The following is a 17,471-nucleotide window of genomic DNA, read 5'->3' as shown; positions in this document are numbered from 1 at the left end:
GGTCCGCACGACCTTGGTGCCCCGTCTTCTTGGCTATTACATCACTTGGCATCCTGACTGCCTGTCTTGCTTGTAGCCTCTGCAACTCCACTAGAAACCGGCATCAACGCAAGTCCGTGCACACGCGGAGTCACGGAGAGCGTCGAAGCGCATGTAGCGAAGGGCGATCTCTAATGCCCTTGGCGGTCGTGGCACAGAAACCGGCCGACACGGAGCGGTCCGCAACCGCCGGAGAGGATGTGGAGGAGAGGGTGCAATACGTAACCGTTACGTGTTGGGTACTTCTCTCCGCGCGAATGACATCTAGACGGAAGGGCGCGATAATACCGGCGCAAAAATAGAAGTAAAACCTAGAAGCCAGGGCGAAACCGGCCGATTATCAAAGGACGAGATAGTTATCATCGTCGCGCCTAAGTTTCGCGTTGGTACGAATGCTTGTCTTTCTCTACAGGAAACAGCTTCCTTTCGCTGTTTTGCACGTGCAAGTTTCTTTTTATATTCAAGCTCGCTGTTGGAGAAAAAGGCCGCGCAAACAAGTAGGGCCGTCAAATCTTGCCGAATATTACACGATGCAAGATGGCTGGCTTGATGTTTCGCTTCCTGGCCAAGGACATCAGGAAAGAGAATGTATGCATATAAAACGGGTATCAGCGCACGGGTTATTTAGTCGAGTTAGCTCTCGCAGTCTTTCTGTCTCGTTGCATTCCCGGGGAAAATCTACCCGTCCAAAATGAAGGTGGTGCTCGTGTGCGTTCTCGTCATGGTCGGAGTCTTCGTCGTCAAGGGGGCCCATGAAGTGTGCAGTAAGCGATCATAAATGATTCCAATTATTTCTTTTCATTTCGTAACTGGTGTTAGATTTTATCTTGCAGTTTAATGTTTAAGAAAGCAATTATCAACCAGATTCTGGCATAATGCATCACATCGAATGTATGAGTCACGCTTTTCGGACACGTTGATGAATCAGGCCAATTATACTACTCTTGCGTTCGTCTGCCTATCTTTCTCGGAGTTAGCTTTATGTGCACATCCCATTAAATGGCTTATATACACGTCTTATAGCATGTTCATTTTGCAACATGGCGTCAAATCCAGCCCTTTCGGAGTTGAGGCTTATTGAAACGCACTTCTTCCTGATTAACGTTAGGTGTCCACATATTGAATGCGAATTTAAACCAGAAACAAAACAATCCTTAATCCGTCGAGGCCTCCTCAATCACTTCGATTCAAAACGAGGAGTATCCACCTAGACGCTTTACTCAGGCCTGAACAAAACCGAATGGTTAACTTTGCAAGCGAAAGCAGTGGTGATTAATTTTTAAAGCCGCACACAAATTTTTTTTGAAGCTACTAAGAGACTGGGAAACCATAGTAGCGAATCACCACGCTTTTTTTTTAATATTCATTCTAAGGAGATCGCAAAATCATTCCTAATTTGGAATACACACACAGCTAGCATAATTCTGAAAGAAAAATCATATTAATGCCGGTGGCAAAATCTGTCAGGAACAAAATGACACAGGACATGAGCCTTAATGTTTCCTAAGTACCTCTGACTGCGTTCGTTAGTGCAATGAAATGATCTGTATTTTCTAGATAAACTATCGCCAATTTTGGAAAACTTTGAAAGAGCGCAAACACAAACGACCACTAAGGACAAGAGACGAGACACAAGCGCCGTCTTTTGTCCTTAGTGGTCGTGTGTGTTTGCGCTCTTTCAAAGTTTTCCAAAAATGAACCAACTCGCCCAAAAAGAAGTGTTAATATCGCCAATTTAGCTGCAGAGAAGACACCTGCTTTAGGTAACGTACACGCCGAGAAAAGCCTGTCAGATAGACATGCACACAATGTTATCTCAAAAGAACGAGACAAACTAAGCAATCTCTGACAACTGTAGATTGCTTAGAATACAACATCTGCTACAACAACGTCTCTGTAAACGAATAGCCCAAAGAGGGTTGCAAAAAACATTTTGTCCGCAAAAATGTGATTCGCATCAACTCCTACCCAAGTGCTTTAATACCCAACATTAAACTTGCGTTTTAAGTATAGACAGCTGACAGTAAAATCGCCTCGGTTCTTAAGGCTCGAAATACTACAGCTTACAAACGTTTGTAGTTTGTGTTTATGACAGCAGTCTTAAAAGCGTATGAAAACGTCCAAGTATAAACATACACGTTCAAGGAGATGTCATCATTGCCTTCTCTTACTGCACTTAGCACTGGCATCTATTCCGGTCAAATGAGAATGACCCTAAACACCATTTCTACCACTGAAAGTGTTTGTACGAGCATAGCCTTGGACTTTATCGCTGTAATAAGCCTGTGCTAGATATGTGCGCTCCGCTAACATAATCGGATAGGCTATCGAGGCCTTGCCCTGCAGTGGAAGGTTTTTCAAGGTGTTTTTTTTTTTTTTTGTACTATAAGGGACCCTTTTCTTTGCTTGTCGCGCAACATGGCCTCCATATACTAAAAGTCAAGTAAATTCCGGTTGTTGTTTTTTGTTTTTTTTTTTGTCACCAAAAATGTTTTATCTAGAGGCAAACGTCCATCAATACTCTCAAGAGGTTTCTCTTTGTTTTTAGTGGGGTGGAGTGCATGCATTAACGGATAACGAATATTACTGCAGTATTACCGAAAATGCAAAACCAACCATCTGTTAAGCGGCGAACGCGAAAATGTCATGCTTATACGCGTTGGTGCTCTCGTCTGGAGAATAATTCAAGCGTCTTTTAGTGAAGAAGTTATGAAGAAATGAAAACGTTTACACAAGGCTTTTCCCATGTTCTAAGAGCTCTGAAGATTAAAATTGAATGAAAGATCAGGGAGAGTTCAATTGATTCTCATTATTCCAACTTATCACATCCCGCAATATCATGTTTTCTCCATTGATCTCGTAAGCGCATTACTAGGTAACTAAATTTCCTTTAAATATATTGCAATATCCTGAGGTATGGAGCTACACTACCACTGCAGTGTGCAGGTACGTATGGTGAGCTTATTTAAATGTCGGTACGTTAACTGTGGGTACCATACCTCGAGTACGGGGAGATGGCAGTCGGAGCTTCTTGTTTTAGTCACCTGCATTTGACTTTTCTTTGATTTATTTGCTCAAATTAATTCGTTGAAAGCGTCTTATAGAGAGCCTACGTTAACATTCGTCAAGTTTTAGCCCCTTACAGTTTTGACAGCGCACGAAGGCATGGGCAGGCAGATATAAAAGGTCCTCGCATATGTACACTGTGCAGAACCTGCAGAAATAAAATGCCAGCTCAGCCAAGAAAAAAAAAATTATATCGTGAGCTCACGAGGCATGGGCTGTTCTCACATGACTACGTAGATCTCGGGATAGTATTTCCTGAAGCTAGCAGACACCCCATCCACCAAACTTGGCGGAACGTTTCTCGAGCCTTCCAAAAAAAAATAATATTGAGCATCATCACATATAACATAATGTTACAAGGTAAGGAATGTACCCTCCAATGTTCTTCTCTCTCTTTCAGGTCTGAGCGACGACCAGATCACGGCAGTGGCGAAGTGCATGGGGGAGAAAGTTGGCTCCGAGGTATTTGTGAATTCATATTGGTCCGTGTTTTGCTGCATTCAAAAACCGGAAGCACGCCGTGGATGCAGAATGTTCAAGCTACTTATCTGTGCCCTAAAAGCAGCTTCAAAGATTTCGAATGCATTTGTTTTCTTCACAGCATTTGTCCAGATGCAGATCATCCTCCGACCGTGATTCGAATCTCGGTGCCCCCCCCCCCCCCCCCCCCCAGTTATCCACCTAATCAAAAAACAAATACTGAATGTCGATTTGTATTGAATAAGCTGGCCTCGAATTCGGTTTCACCAGAGCAACCAGACTCTACAACAAACCCTATCTTCAAAATAAGTTTTGGCTACTCTGATTTAGTGAAATCATCTCAAGTGAATACCCCAGCTAACACGCGGCCCTCAGTCCTGAGTGGCTACGAAGAAACTCACCTAAGTGTCGGTCAGATGTATGCCGCAGCACAAGAGGTTGGGAACCTCTCGGTAAAAACAACCCACCTGGGTGAATTTGACCTGGCAAAGTTTTACGCTAGAACGTTATTGACTTAAGCTAGCATAGAGCTGTTTTACTAAATATCTTTATTTATGGCATGTTATTCTCCTTAAAGTAAAGATAGGATAGATAAATATACGAAGAACAAAACCGCGATGACCTACTACACTGTCGTGTTTAACGGACATACTGCGGCTATGAGTGCGATTCCTTTTGAATGAGGATATACACCTGGCAACACGGTAGAATTCTATACAACATTAACGAGCGGGTAGTCAGGCTTTATATGCGGTCAACATTAAGGCTTCATAAGCCTTCACGCGGGCTCGCAGGCATCACCACGGCATGGTCGAAAGGTTTTTTGAAGAAAAAAATGCAGTACCCAAATACCCCGCGCTAATGGCTGACTTCCATGTCAAGATTTGCAGAAGCACGCAAGGGGCCAGTCAGAAGAAGACCATAGACCATAGAGTAGGAATAGGGGGTGAGATTAAAACTGGAAAAGGATTCGTATTGCGCGCGCATCTAAGCATCGGTAGAAATCACGAAAATGTCCCATGTTCTCGAACTAGTCTAGGCTTAACCGAAGCAGGAAGAAACTAGTGCATATAGTAGGACGCACATCAGTTAGAGTTGGGCGGGAAGGTAGATATAAATGCTGAATGCGGCAGCAGAGCAAATATTTCGATTTAACCAAGGAAGGTGATATCGGTGCTTAAGCACAGAAATATAATCCAAGAGCTATCATTACCGAGTGCGCATTAGAGGTAAGCGGTAAGGTACGATAAAAAGAAAGGATAAAGCTCTCGCAAGAGATGGAATACCTGAATAAGAAACACCACAGCGTGGAAGCCAACAACCCCATAAGCGTAATATAACTAGCACAACTATCGAAGTCAAAAAATAAATATACGTATAGCTAGATGAAGACGCATAATATGCAAAGAATCAAGCATGTGCTGAGTAAGAAAGGCGCAGCCGAAAAGCAGCCAAGGAGAATTTGCGCTAAGAAAAAGATCTGATGCATGCGCTAACAAACAAGGAGACTAGTGGTAACTGCCAATACAGATTAGATAGTACAGGTAGGTAAGATTATTCGCATATCTATTCAAGTAATTGTGAACTACAATCCCGGAGCCACAGCTTCAGGGAAATTAGGCATTGCCAATAAAGCAGATTGTAGTAAGTGAAGCACTAAAAGTAATGCATATTATTTTTATGCAGCTATTCAGGGATCTGGTAACTGCAGATGATCACAAACTCTGGGGAGATTGTGCTAGAAAAACACTTTTGATTTATTTACGCGAGCATCGCGACCTCGAGCGCTCGGAACCTTGAAAAAAACGGTATCTTAATCCAACGGAAAGCGGACGCCCAAGGTTTACTGTTAGTATTCTACGGGGTACTAACTACAGCATTCACAAACACAATTAGAACAACCTTATACTTCAGTAATCCATATGATCAGGCTTGCCTTCGAAGAGGTCACAAGCCGCCACTCCCACAGGCCACCGATGGATCAAGTTGTGGAGAAATACGCAACCTGTAACGAGTCCTCATATAAGTACATCCTTCGTACATTACAATAAATGTTTTGACTAAATCAAAGCTCAGGCATTGCGGAAACGGCTGTAAAAAGGGATACGTAAGCGTAGCGGAATTACCTTAGCGGCTTTACGAAAGCCCCCGCAAGATTTAACTGCAAAAAGCGATAAGATGCTAATCCGGAAGGTTACCATCCAAAATGACACAATCTATTCTGCACTAGTCACCTATTGTTAACAGGAGCTATTCAGATCATTTAAATTGGGAAGCATTCGAGATAAAATTAACTAAATATACCCTGCCAATCTCTGATAGTCTGATGACACTGCGTAGCTAAATAGTTCAGCAGCCGGACTACGAAGTGCTATCGAAAACATGGACGGGCAAATCTGGAGGGTGATATAAAAATTAATATGAAAAAATCTGAAGTAACGTTCAGTCGTCAAAAGGACACATGCGTAAAATTACTGCCAGGACAAGATTGAGATGGCGAGCATTTGGGGCAGGCTCTTCCTTGTCATGAATAAGCAATTTACATGGCTCCCGCAAAATGAAAGCGCGTGAACAGTGCATATTAATTACCTGCACTCGCACAAAGGTTTGAAATAAGGCTGACATGGCGAGTTAAAATTAAGTTTAGGATGCATTGTGACGAGTCACGGAGAGGAAATGGTAAATGTAAGCTTAAGGCACAGCAAGAGGAAGAGGACAGACGCCAGTGCAAGTTGGTGGTTATCTAGCTCAAATCAAGAATAATATCTTGCCTTGAGCACGGTATGCAAAGCGAAGGCAAAATAATTGATGACCCACAGGGTAACGAAATGGGTTACAAAGAAGGCAAGCTAGAAGGTAGGGCGCAATATCAGGAGGTCAGATTTACTTTATGTGAACAAAATGACCGGAATAGCTTCCAGATAATGGTAACTGGAGGTGGATGGGAGAGGGCTTTCTGCTACATGTATGCAGTTAGGCTGAAGTCATGATTTTCATCGCAGCTCCAGGGGAAGGCAAGAGAAGTCATCCGTAGTCAGGGTGGAAACGTGGCCGAGCTCCTGAGGAAGCAGTGCGATGCCGATATCGACTTTGTGAGTGCACATTTTTACCGTGTTCGGTAATACTGTATTGAGTAGTTTTATTGGTGGATCAAAAAGATAAGTATCCACTCCCGAAGCAGTTCAAACGGGAAAGTATTCACTGTGATGTAAGCTGCGATCTCATATGGCGGCTTGAAGGCCAATGGCACGGGTTCCCATATTAAGCAAAACGAGTGCTTTAGAAGAATATAACACTTTTTCCAAGCACGCTTCAGCGGTAGGTTTTCCTGCAACAGGAATCCTAAAGGCCGTAATCAATTGCAGTGGTTAGCATGGTAGTAGCTTTGAGGAAAGTAGCTTGCTCGTTTTGTTATCAAGACAGCAAAATTTGTACCGAGACAGCAAAATTACTCTGGAATTCTCTGAGCTTTATATTGATTGTTTACGTAGAAAAATGAGTAAATAGCGTCACGTAGAGTAAATGTCGAAAGTATTGCTTTTCACAAATAAAGCATGGCAGCTTTTTTTGTTCTTTAGCATGGCGCATAAAGTTTTAATTGTGGCCAAAACTGGCTCCAACGAATCAATAAATGTCGACATTTATCTTGAGGATGAAACAGTGCAAATGAAAACAAGATGTCTTAAAATTTCGGCGGTATTGCTTCATGGCAGTTAAACGGCAGGCAGACATACTGTAAAACAAATTCACTCGACAAACAGTCCACTAATTATATATCCCTTTCCTTTGTAGGCCGAAGCGCTCAAGGCACTCGTCTCGGTGAGTACATTAGTACTCCTTTTTTTTTTTTCTGTGTTGCTTACTTCTTACTCCTGTCTAGCGTTGCTTTGAGCACACTTTTTTGTCGGCTTCCACTTTACCGCGCAAATTACAGGTTTTGATAACATCACCCCATTAACTTCTCAGCAAGCCGACTACGTTCACAAATTATAAAAAAATCAGTGTCGCATGTTTTAAACGTAATTATACTCATTCTTTAAATAAACCATAATAAACGCATTCTTCAAAGTGTCCGCAGAGAGTTGTCACCTTCTATTGCATGGAAAACACCAGCCGGTTTAAATATCACAGTAAAATAAATGCACTAATTTAATTCTAAAATTTGGGGTATTTAATTTTTCAGCAAAGATATTTTTTCGCATTATTAAACTTTATTATTAGGAAGACACAATACTGCATTGATGAAATAAAATCGCCTCAATATATTTTTCATAATACTCATCTGGGTGGTCAACCTCAATGGAGAGTTCGAAGCCGTGAGAAACCCGATGCCATACACGATTTTAGAATGAAAACAAAACAAAAATTATTTTGTGAATGTCTGCAGCGCAAGAAAATCGGCCGTGTTTTTTTTTTCTGTTTTTGTCTTTTTCTGTACGAAACGGAAATACAACTCATGAGACGGTCGGAAAGGTCGCTGCAGACGCTACGTATGAGGATCACGTGTTGCAGTAACTACTGCGTCCTATTGAACTGCCTGATATGACTACGATGTGTCATACACTTTGTTTCGCATTTCGCCCTTCGCTCTGAAAGGCAAAGATCATGTCTTCCCTTGCAGCAAGCTGCGAGGCAAAAGAATGCACATGACTAGACGCAATACCGCTTGCAGTTCGAACTCAGCGCCGTGACCTTTACGTCATCCCCGGATACGACGTCTCCGCCGAGCTTCCTGCGAGTCTCTTACGCTCAGTTTCGGTTTCGTACGAAAAAAACAATGCGTCGGATTTCTTGGCTATGTAGAGCTTTAAAAAATAAGCTTCGTTTCAAAAACTGTTACGGCATCGTCTTGTTCACGCCTTCGAACTTACTATTCGGACTAACCACCCAACTTTGATACCTGGGAAAGTTCGTTACCTTATTTTGATTAATTACTTGTATATTTGTGTCCGGCGATCTTCAGAATTTCTTCCTGTAGGTATTTATGACTGAAGTGTTAACTAGGGCATATGCGCCTGTAATGGTGAACCTAAGCTGGAAGCCTCCTGTTTAGGACGCTCATAAAGAAACCAGAGATGAGCCAGTAATGCGCTTTATTTAGATTCCCTCCCTTCTCTTTACTTTCAGCCCGAGCAGGCCGAAGCTGTCAGGAAGGCCTACAGAGATTGCAGGGCTCTCCAAAGTTGAAGCGGTTGCAGGCGACCAGGGATGTGTGCAAGGAACTGTTGGGACCACAAAGAGAGAAATCCGGGAGAAAGTAACGAAATAAATTCGATTGTTACAAGATCCACGTGCGTTTTAATAAAAGCGATATCTGTGAGCGTTGCCAAGCGGCTAGCTAGGCATTTCCACCGTACACACACGCAAGCTCCCGTGCACATGCACAAATTTTGCTTTTAGATTTAGAGGGATAGCCTTCTTTAGAATGCGTCCTCGAGCAACGGTCTCACCCGAGGAGCGACGCACCCCCGGCCAGTATAAACAACACCGTTTTACTCCGAGCCACGGGGCTCTATTCTCGACAATTCGCCATTTTGTTCAAATTATGACTTACGCGTGACGTGTGCAGTAGGACGGTGCCAGGTTACGCAAGCACACAATTGGATTACGCATTCTGAAGAAAAAGAGATATAAGGTGACAGAAAAAAGCGCGTTGTCGTCTGCTACTATAAATTGGCGCCAAGTATGAAAACAGACGGTGCTCCTGCAGGAACCGATGGTGCATTCCGTGATTCGGAAGCCTCGGGTTGCAGTGAGGCGAGTGAAGTATGTTGTGGCGTTGCGGTATCAGTCCGTCATGACATACTCTCTGTCGAACATTCGGCATCAGCTACGCACGCAAAGGCTGCGCGAGTTTCAGCTGAACAGCAAGAATGGCACTGGAATATTCGCAGTGGGTTGGTGCAAAATGGGAGCGGAAAGTTGCATTGCTGTTCATATGCGCCGATGACTTCTCACGTTCACTTATCAGCGGATTTTAAATACAGGAACTAAAACGTTTAATAGTTTGGTCGTAAACAGAAGCAATCGACAGCTTTTCAAAGTAGCTCCAGCACTGACGAAGAGCCATCTCTGAGGACAACACTCGCGTCTCAAAGTATCAATTACTGTTAGGTACTGGCTGTGCTACCCACCTTTTATGAAAAGCCGCGCTATGACCAACTACCGTCAAGTCACCAAGTCTGGTTAACTTTCTAATATATTGCGCTGGCTTGAGTTGTGTAGAGCGCGGAAAGCAGCGCAGAGATAGAGATGGGGGAAGAGAGAGAGAGAGACTTCCACACACACACACACGAAGTGGAAGGCATACGCTGGCCCTTACACCTAGCGATTAAATTTTCATGCGCTGGCGTGCGAAAAACTCTTGCGAAACGCAAAACATGTCCGAGAAAAAGAACCAAACAGAAGAACAGAATAGCAGGAAGGTTAATTAGGCGATTCTCAGGCTACCGTACACGTGCATAGAGGGATAAACGCACAATAAGGAAAGAAAGCAAAATATTACAGAGGAAAGCATGGTATGAAGCTAGGGCGGCGCCGCGCTCGCGTATTCCTTAATGTCGAAGCTGTAAAATGCAAATCAATAAAGAGAGATTATGTTCAGGCTGTATTAAAAAAAGGAACCAACACAAAATGTCACTCAACTACATCATATGATTAGAGCGTATCGTCATAACGTGCTCCGGAGTACTTTTTTTTTCTAAAAAATAACCAAATGGTGAGTCCGCATGTATATATATTAAAAGAAAACTTTATATATGAAACATCACAGAACATACATTCCTTTATTAAAATAGAAGCTGTGAGTAGTTTTGCTTGCTTTGCCCATCGTGTATATTTCGCGGCCGCCTCAAGCGGCCTAACTTTGATCATTTACAGCAATGACAGAACCTCCTTTGCGTAATCAAACGGCAATTTGACATCATCATTAAATGCTATGCATGACGTATTTCCCGCCTCACAACGTCGGCCAATCAGATTTTAAGAGTCGGATCTTGACACTGGGCGGTTCATTCCAGCCCATTCGTAACACAAGCGTAAGTGCTTCCCTTTCTATCATATATACATGCTTGCCCTCAACAATACTTATAAATGCCATACAGACATCATGAATACCGCTGCTAAAAATCTGTTTTCACGTTCATGTCTATTGTACATCACCGCAAATAGCCATTTCGACACACCGAAATTTCGCGCCACAAATTTGAAACACGTGACTGTTCTGAGAACCAATCAGAGAAACAAAATGGCGCCGAACGGCGGCTATGTGTGTCGAGAATAGGGCCCCGGGCCAACAAAAGATCCGAAAGTGCACAACGTAATATAAAGCGGCACAACTAAAGACGTCATCAATCAAAGTTCTCGAGAACGCCATGCAAATGTTGTAGCCGAACGGTCGTTAGCATCTGAAAGTGTGTAAATACAAAATAAAATGCGACGCCAATGGCACAATGCAGCACCCAAGAGGCGTCGAAGCGGTACGCGAAACTGGCTGCCGCGTAGCATCCAGTCAGGCGAACCCTTCTTCCATCACGAGCTTGGTGCATGACAGCCTAAGTTATTTATGCACCATGACTTCTTCCATCTTCGAGCCCGCCGTGGTGGCTCAGTGTTTAAAGGCCTTACTATGGTGGGGCCAATGACACATATGTTCGTTCCCAGCAGCGGCGGCCTCCTTTCCATGGAGACAAAAAGGAATAGAATACGTCCGTGTACTATGCGATGTCAGTTCACGTTTAACGAAACCCAGGTCGCACACACGAAATGCTCTGGAAAACGCCAGCTATCCCAGAAAACGGAGCCTTTAACGCTTTAACGTACTTGCCCATTAATCGGCTGGTCGACCAGCAGGAAGGATATGGGAGGTTCTAGTTAGGATTGTTCGTTTTCGGCTAAAACCCGATTTTACCAAGTTTCTGCACCCCGAACATGTTCCTAAACCCGATTTTTCCCGATTTATGGAACAACTGTGTCCACGGAACTTGTTGAAAGCTCGTATGAAAGCACCAAAGCAGAAGCTAGTCGAGCATTTCTTTCTAATAAATAGGTTGCTTTGCGAAGGCAATCTTGATGAGAGATGCACTCGAGCCACTTTTAGATCTCCAGAAAATGCTTGAAAGCGGAAAGCTTCTAATGCCAAGCTTCGATCTCTTCGTAAACGTCAATCCACGGCAGACTGTCCACGAGTTTCCCACGATGATCGGCAAAAGAGATCGAGTAAAAGGTGTTTAGTCTATGTCACCGAAGAGCAGTGCCCCATGAGGGAAAAACTTGTTGTGAAGAGTTTTGGTTTTAAATCTCCACAAAATAGGACAGCACTCTGAAACCAAACGCCTCAGACAAAGAAGGAAACCAGTTGCCATGTGAAAACTGGGTGCCTTACTCGATCAATTCCAGAAGCGGCTGCTGAGTCAATTGCTCGATGACTACCGACCTCTCTTTATTTCCGCGACGGGCGATGTAGGCTCGCTTCGCGAGGAGTTTAACCAGTACTTGTTAGAAGCAAACCCCACAAATGAAAGTGTTGAGCTGAAGAACTATTGAAACGGTGCAACTGTGCATGCGCTATACCCCAGGCTAGAAAATGCAGCGTTGACATTGTTGTGTCTAGCTAATGCCATCTGGGACGTTGAGCGAACGTTCTCTCAGCTAAGATGCCTCCAGAGACCAGACTGGTTTCGGATGGAAACCAAGTGTGGCGCATGCATATGATTATGTAAATAAGGACGTGTAAAGCGTCGATAACCAGCTCACCTGTATAAAATGTTTGTTATCCAAAAAACTGGCCGTTGTACATCGCTTAGAGTTAAACGAAGAATTATGAAATACTTCATTGAAAGCAACCCGAAACATAACTTAATTGTTACCCACCGATTAGGAGAAATCGAATAAATTGTCAGTTTGTATTTTAACCAGATAAAACGCAAATTTTGAAGCGTTTCCACGAAAAATCCTATTCCTCCTCTGTTATCAAGCCGAATAATAACGCCTGATTTCCTTATTTTCACCCCCCAAATTTGAAAAAAATATAAAACCCGAAATTAATACCGCCAGTTAGTTAGTTAGTTAGTTAGTTAGTTAGTTAGTTAGTTAGTTAGTTAGTTAGTTAGTTAGTTAGTTAGTTAGTTAGTTAGTTAGTTAGTTAGTTAGTTAGTTAGTTAGTTAGTTAGTTAGTTAGTTAGTTAGTTAGTTAGTTAGTTAGTTAGTTAGTTAGTTAGTTAGTTAGTTAGTTAGTTAGTTAGTTAGTTAGTTAGTTAGTTAGTTAGTTAGTTAGTTAGTTAGTTAGTTAGTTAGTTAGTTAGTTAGTTAGTTAGTTAGTTAGTTAGTTAGTTAGTTAGTTAGTGTGTGTGTGTGTGTGGGGGCGAATTTTAGGTAAGAAGAGTAATCAATGTCCTATGAATATTCTTTGCAGCCAAATCTTTAGGTATGAGCAAATGTGCCGAAAGAAATAGAACCTTTTTTTTTTTGCAAGAGGTGCGGCTGTTTTCTTCGAGAAAAAAATATTGTTGGCAAAGATCTGGGAAAGTATCGCGTTTCCGATTTATCCGAATATCGCTTTTCGGGCTGACAAAGTTCCAATTTTGATTCTTCGCAAAATTACAAAAAACAAAATCACAATTTAGTTTTCTTCAATACTCATAAGTATATTTTCAATTTGGGAGCAGGGAAAACTTTGTCTTTTTTTTTTTTTCATTTCGGATTCTTCTCGCATGGCTTTTGGTTATTTCGCCTTCACCGTCCTTCCCTCAATACAGAGCGCCTCTGTCCTTAGCGACCGCCAAATACGGTAGAAAACATCAAGCCGCACAGCACAATGATAATATTGAATCTTGATCATAGGTTACATGAAGCGCGTGTATTACACAGTGGATGCAATGCTAGCTGCTCCGCTCTAGGTCTCAGTAGGCGCTTGCCGGAAGTACAGATCGCAAGAGCGCACTCCGTCTGGCATCGGCGACTCACTGCCCTAGCCCCTGCGGGCATTCAGCGTTCACTTTACCTGGAGGTCCCTAACTTCTGTTCCGTCTACTGTGCCTGTAGAAATAAATGCCGCTTGTTCCAGTATATTGTTCTAGTCTTCTGTTGTAGAGAACAAGGCCAGCCGTGAAGCCATGGAGTGCGGTGGCAGTTGAAAACGCCTTTTCACGCCTATTGATTGAGACCTCCTTCTGTACGTATTCCATAGCTGCTCTGTTGTGCAATTTGCATTAAATTAAAACAACTTTTACACTACCAACTAATAAGCAATAAAATAAGATTAGATTTGCTTTTAGAGGGCTGACCGTCGCAAAGCGGCTCAGGCTATGAGAGACGCCGTAGTGGAGGACTCTAGAAATTTCGACCGCCTGGGGTTCTTTAACGTGCACTGACATCGCGCAGCACAGGAGCGCTTCGCTTCTCGCCTGCACCGAAAAGCGGCCGCCACGGCCGGGATTGCGCATCTCGCAGCCTTGGGCACAGTTGTCGAGCTCCCTAAAATAAGATTAAAATATTTAATTAAGGAAGGGAAGATTATTATTTTTTGCTAGTTTTAAGGTAATTGAGTTCGTGAACTAGGGGCTTCGTAGCGGTGGAGGACTGTGAAATAGGGGTATAATAAGCCATATCTCCTTTATAGTTTAGTATGTTTTAAGTAATTTTGCAGTGGTAAAAGTACGTCTCTATGCGAATAAAAATACAGTCCAATGTATTGAGATAGAAGCCGAATTCATGATAATTTGCCATTTTAACGGACAATATACAGAATCGAAAAAAGCCAAAAGTTTTAAACTGAGGAGAACATAGTAAAATGCTTCTGCTCTTTTGTCGGTGACGAATGAAAAACTACTAGCCTAACGCCTTTTTATTTTTTATCGGAGATATAATTTACCAGAAGTTAGATAAGTTAGGGGCCCCTAAGCTATCCTCAGCAGTTCGCGACAACATTGCCGTGAGGACATTACGCATTGTTACATTGTTACAAAGTGATCGATGGTGCTAAGTAGTAGTCCTCACTACCAGTGGTAATAATAAGTAGTAGAGCTACTTAGCCCGTTGGTGTCACTTTTGGTAGGAAATGAAGTTGATTGATCCTTAGTAATGTGAGAGTCCTTCAATACTTTCCTGCTCATAGCACCCTATCGTAACTCTATGGAAGAGCTTTGTGCGCTACCGGCGGCGGCCGCAGCCCGGAGCTGCGTACATTCCGGGGGAATCCGAGGTAAGAGTTTTGCCAGAGTTGCGCGTTTTTATCTTTCGCCGCTAATCAGCCGTGTACCACAGCGAAGCCAACCCGACAGACACTCCGGCCGCACTGCGTCCCGCGCTACTTGCGAAACTGTGAGTGGATCACACCACCGTGGCTCACACTATGTTTTGACCCGCTAAGTCGGAGTGTGTTACAAGACGCTCCTGTAGATGGCGCCAGCTGTACCAGCGACGCACCTTCCGCTGTCTAAGCAGCAGCCAGCCGCACAGCCGGTCTCGAGGGAGAGAGCGCTTCTCTTCTCTTACGTAGTGTTCCTGTATATGCTCCCGCAGGGAGCATATACAGGAACACTACTCTTACGGCCTCACCAATGGGATCTGTTTCCACCGCCCACCGCGCCTCGGTGGGGTCGCCACCGCCCCACTGCTGCGCCTCTGCTACTGCTGTTCACGTGCAAGGGAAACGCGCGCTCGCTCTTCGCTCCGCAACCGGTTGCAACCGGCAGGTCCTGACATTTCACCCCTTATGGTTTATACAAAGACGCCGTAATCAACGTCAAAAATTTATCGTGTACGAGAAATAAAATATAGTCAACACCGCTCACGCGCGCGCGCGCCTCCGTCTGTGCGGCCAAGCACGGTCGAATGAAGCTGGTACACTTCAACATTTTTTGCCCCTAACTTTTGTACAGAAATAAATTTATCAAGCTATGTAGTTTTCCTTCGAAAGCTGTAAGCAGGTGTAACGCAACCTGACGTGAGTGTATGGCAAACTGTTGGCTGGATATTTTGTCAACCGCTTCTGTTTTCGTTTAGAGCAAGAGAGGCACCGGCGAACGTTCATGGCGCGTCTCAGATTCAGAGTAAGGAACAAATTTTAAGCATATAGTTAAAATTGCAGTTGTCTAGTGGAGTGAGCTGTTCTAGCTTAGTTCAAAACAAATCAGTCAGTTGAAAGACAGAATATGTATATCTATAGTCTCGCGACTGACGCACGTACGTGTACAGTGTACTAGAATATTGGATGCACAATAGTACGTGTATAACAGACGTAGTCGGTTTAATACATAGATAAACAACAACTTTTAATGAAGGAAATGGGCATGAACAGCTATGCCTAATTGAAAAGAGCGGCAAACAATAAAAAAAATGCCCTTCAATTTATACATTGTACTCACCAATTCACCAAAACGTGACCTGCGGCTAGAAAATTCAGTCTCAATCTTCCTGGCCGGTTGTTCATATAGGGAGCTGGCTTGTAATTCCTGTCTGTCACTTTCTTATCATAATTGACAAGAAGGATTGTGATAAATTTTTTCAGATATCAAAGAAGCGAACCTTATAAGCTGTTGTTAATTCCTTCAGGGCAACTCAGCAATGGCGAATTCTCAATTGCGCTGCTTGAATCAGGATTTGAGGTACTTCGAGAGCATTTGTGTGTGGTAGATGCACGAGTTTTTTTTTTTTTTTTCTTTTTCGGAAAACCTTGTCCAATAGGGCAATAAACTCAGGTTTCGGATAAATGCAGTCCACTAGAATTCTTGTCCTCGTAGAAGAGTGTACATGGAGCTGCTTCTTTCGCTAGTTTCAAAAAAGATAGCGCAGCGACACACCCGAGATCACTGATTAACTTATTAATGTATCCATCGACGTAAGCTAAAAAGGAATATGTGACAGTAATGGGATGACAGGAGATGCCACCACAATTCCTTCATTTCCTCAGTTATTTATTGTGGCCGAGCAGAATAGATTTCTTCGCATCGACGAAAACTGCCTTGATTTTGCTCCAAGATGAAACGTCCGTCTTGACAACGTGGTCAAGTGCCGCTGTTATTGCCCTCGCATCTAGCATGTCGTTCTCTCCGCACGTTAGCCTTACTTTCGCTAAGAGAGCCTCAATGGGGCCACTATTGTGTTTCCTGGTGAGGATGGAGCCGACACCTTTCCCCAGGAGGTAATCTACCACTTGTACACCAGACTCGTGATGAACAGCATTTCTTAAAATGTTTCTTCAGTGAAAGTTTCCTTCTTTAACGCTTTAGAAGTTTCTTGGATGTTTTCGATAAAGCATGTGAACTCGTCAGCCACTGCAATCGAGTATCACCAGCTGCACCATTTATTAGCCTCTTTTTACCGCTTCCAGCACAAGTGGTGTCATGAATATCAAACCATTTTTTTGTTGTTTTCATATTAAGCATAATATCATGTAAAATTTTATTAAAACAGCATTTGTTTGCAAAATAAAGTAATGTTTAAATACAACACACTTCCTAATATATATGAATTATAATAACATTGAAAACTCAACCTTACAGTCTTTACTTTGACTGTTATACTAAAACTTTATATCACGCAAGCATTATGCAACTTACATTACATTTTTATGAAATTGTTTTCATCTTCAGTGCTATATATATGGATGGTTTCGCATCCTGCGCTGAAAGATGGTTTTGCTGTTTCAGACGAGTTAGCCTTGAAGAAGCTTCGATGTGATCACTGCTCATTCAGGTGTTTTTTTTTTGTTTGTTATTCTTGTGCAGGCTTAGGAAAAATTCAGATTAAAAGGGACAAAAGTATCTACCATGCCGCAATGCATGTCATGTGCTTGTCGAACGTTTGCTGAGCGACAGTGTTTTTATATAAATACTCGGTTCACGTGTGTAGCACGCTGACGACGTGCCGCTGCAGTGTCTGCCTTC

The 17,471-nt window shown here is 43.0% G+C and overlaps 1 long non-coding RNA gene across 1 annotated transcript in view; it reads left to right on the top strand.

The window, feature by feature from the left end:
• Positions 1-8,864, top strand: part of LOC146200341 (uncharacterized) — a 75,362-nt gene extending 66,498 nt beyond the window's left edge. Inside the window, exons 2-5 of the long non-coding RNA XR_014704820.1 lie at positions 3,506-3,567; positions 6,588-6,677; positions 7,378-7,404; positions 8,713-8,864. This is a non-coding gene — a long non-coding RNA (uncharacterized LOC146200341). The remainder of the gene's footprint in view (positions 1-3,505; positions 3,568-6,587; positions 6,678-7,377; positions 7,405-8,712) is intronic.
• The last annotated feature ends 8,607 nt before the right edge of the window (positions 8,865-17,471 follow it).

This window comes from Amblyomma maculatum, chromosome 2 (genome assembly GCF_055883805.1).
Source record: "Amblyomma maculatum isolate TAMU_Amacu chromosome 2, ASM5588380v1, whole genome shotgun sequence".
Classification (NCBI taxonomy): Eukaryota; Metazoa; Arthropoda; class Arachnida; order Ixodida; family Ixodidae; genus Amblyomma; species Amblyomma maculatum.
The sequence above is the reverse complement of the archived record's forward strand: the minus strand, read 5'-3'. Positions and strand labels throughout refer to the sequence as shown.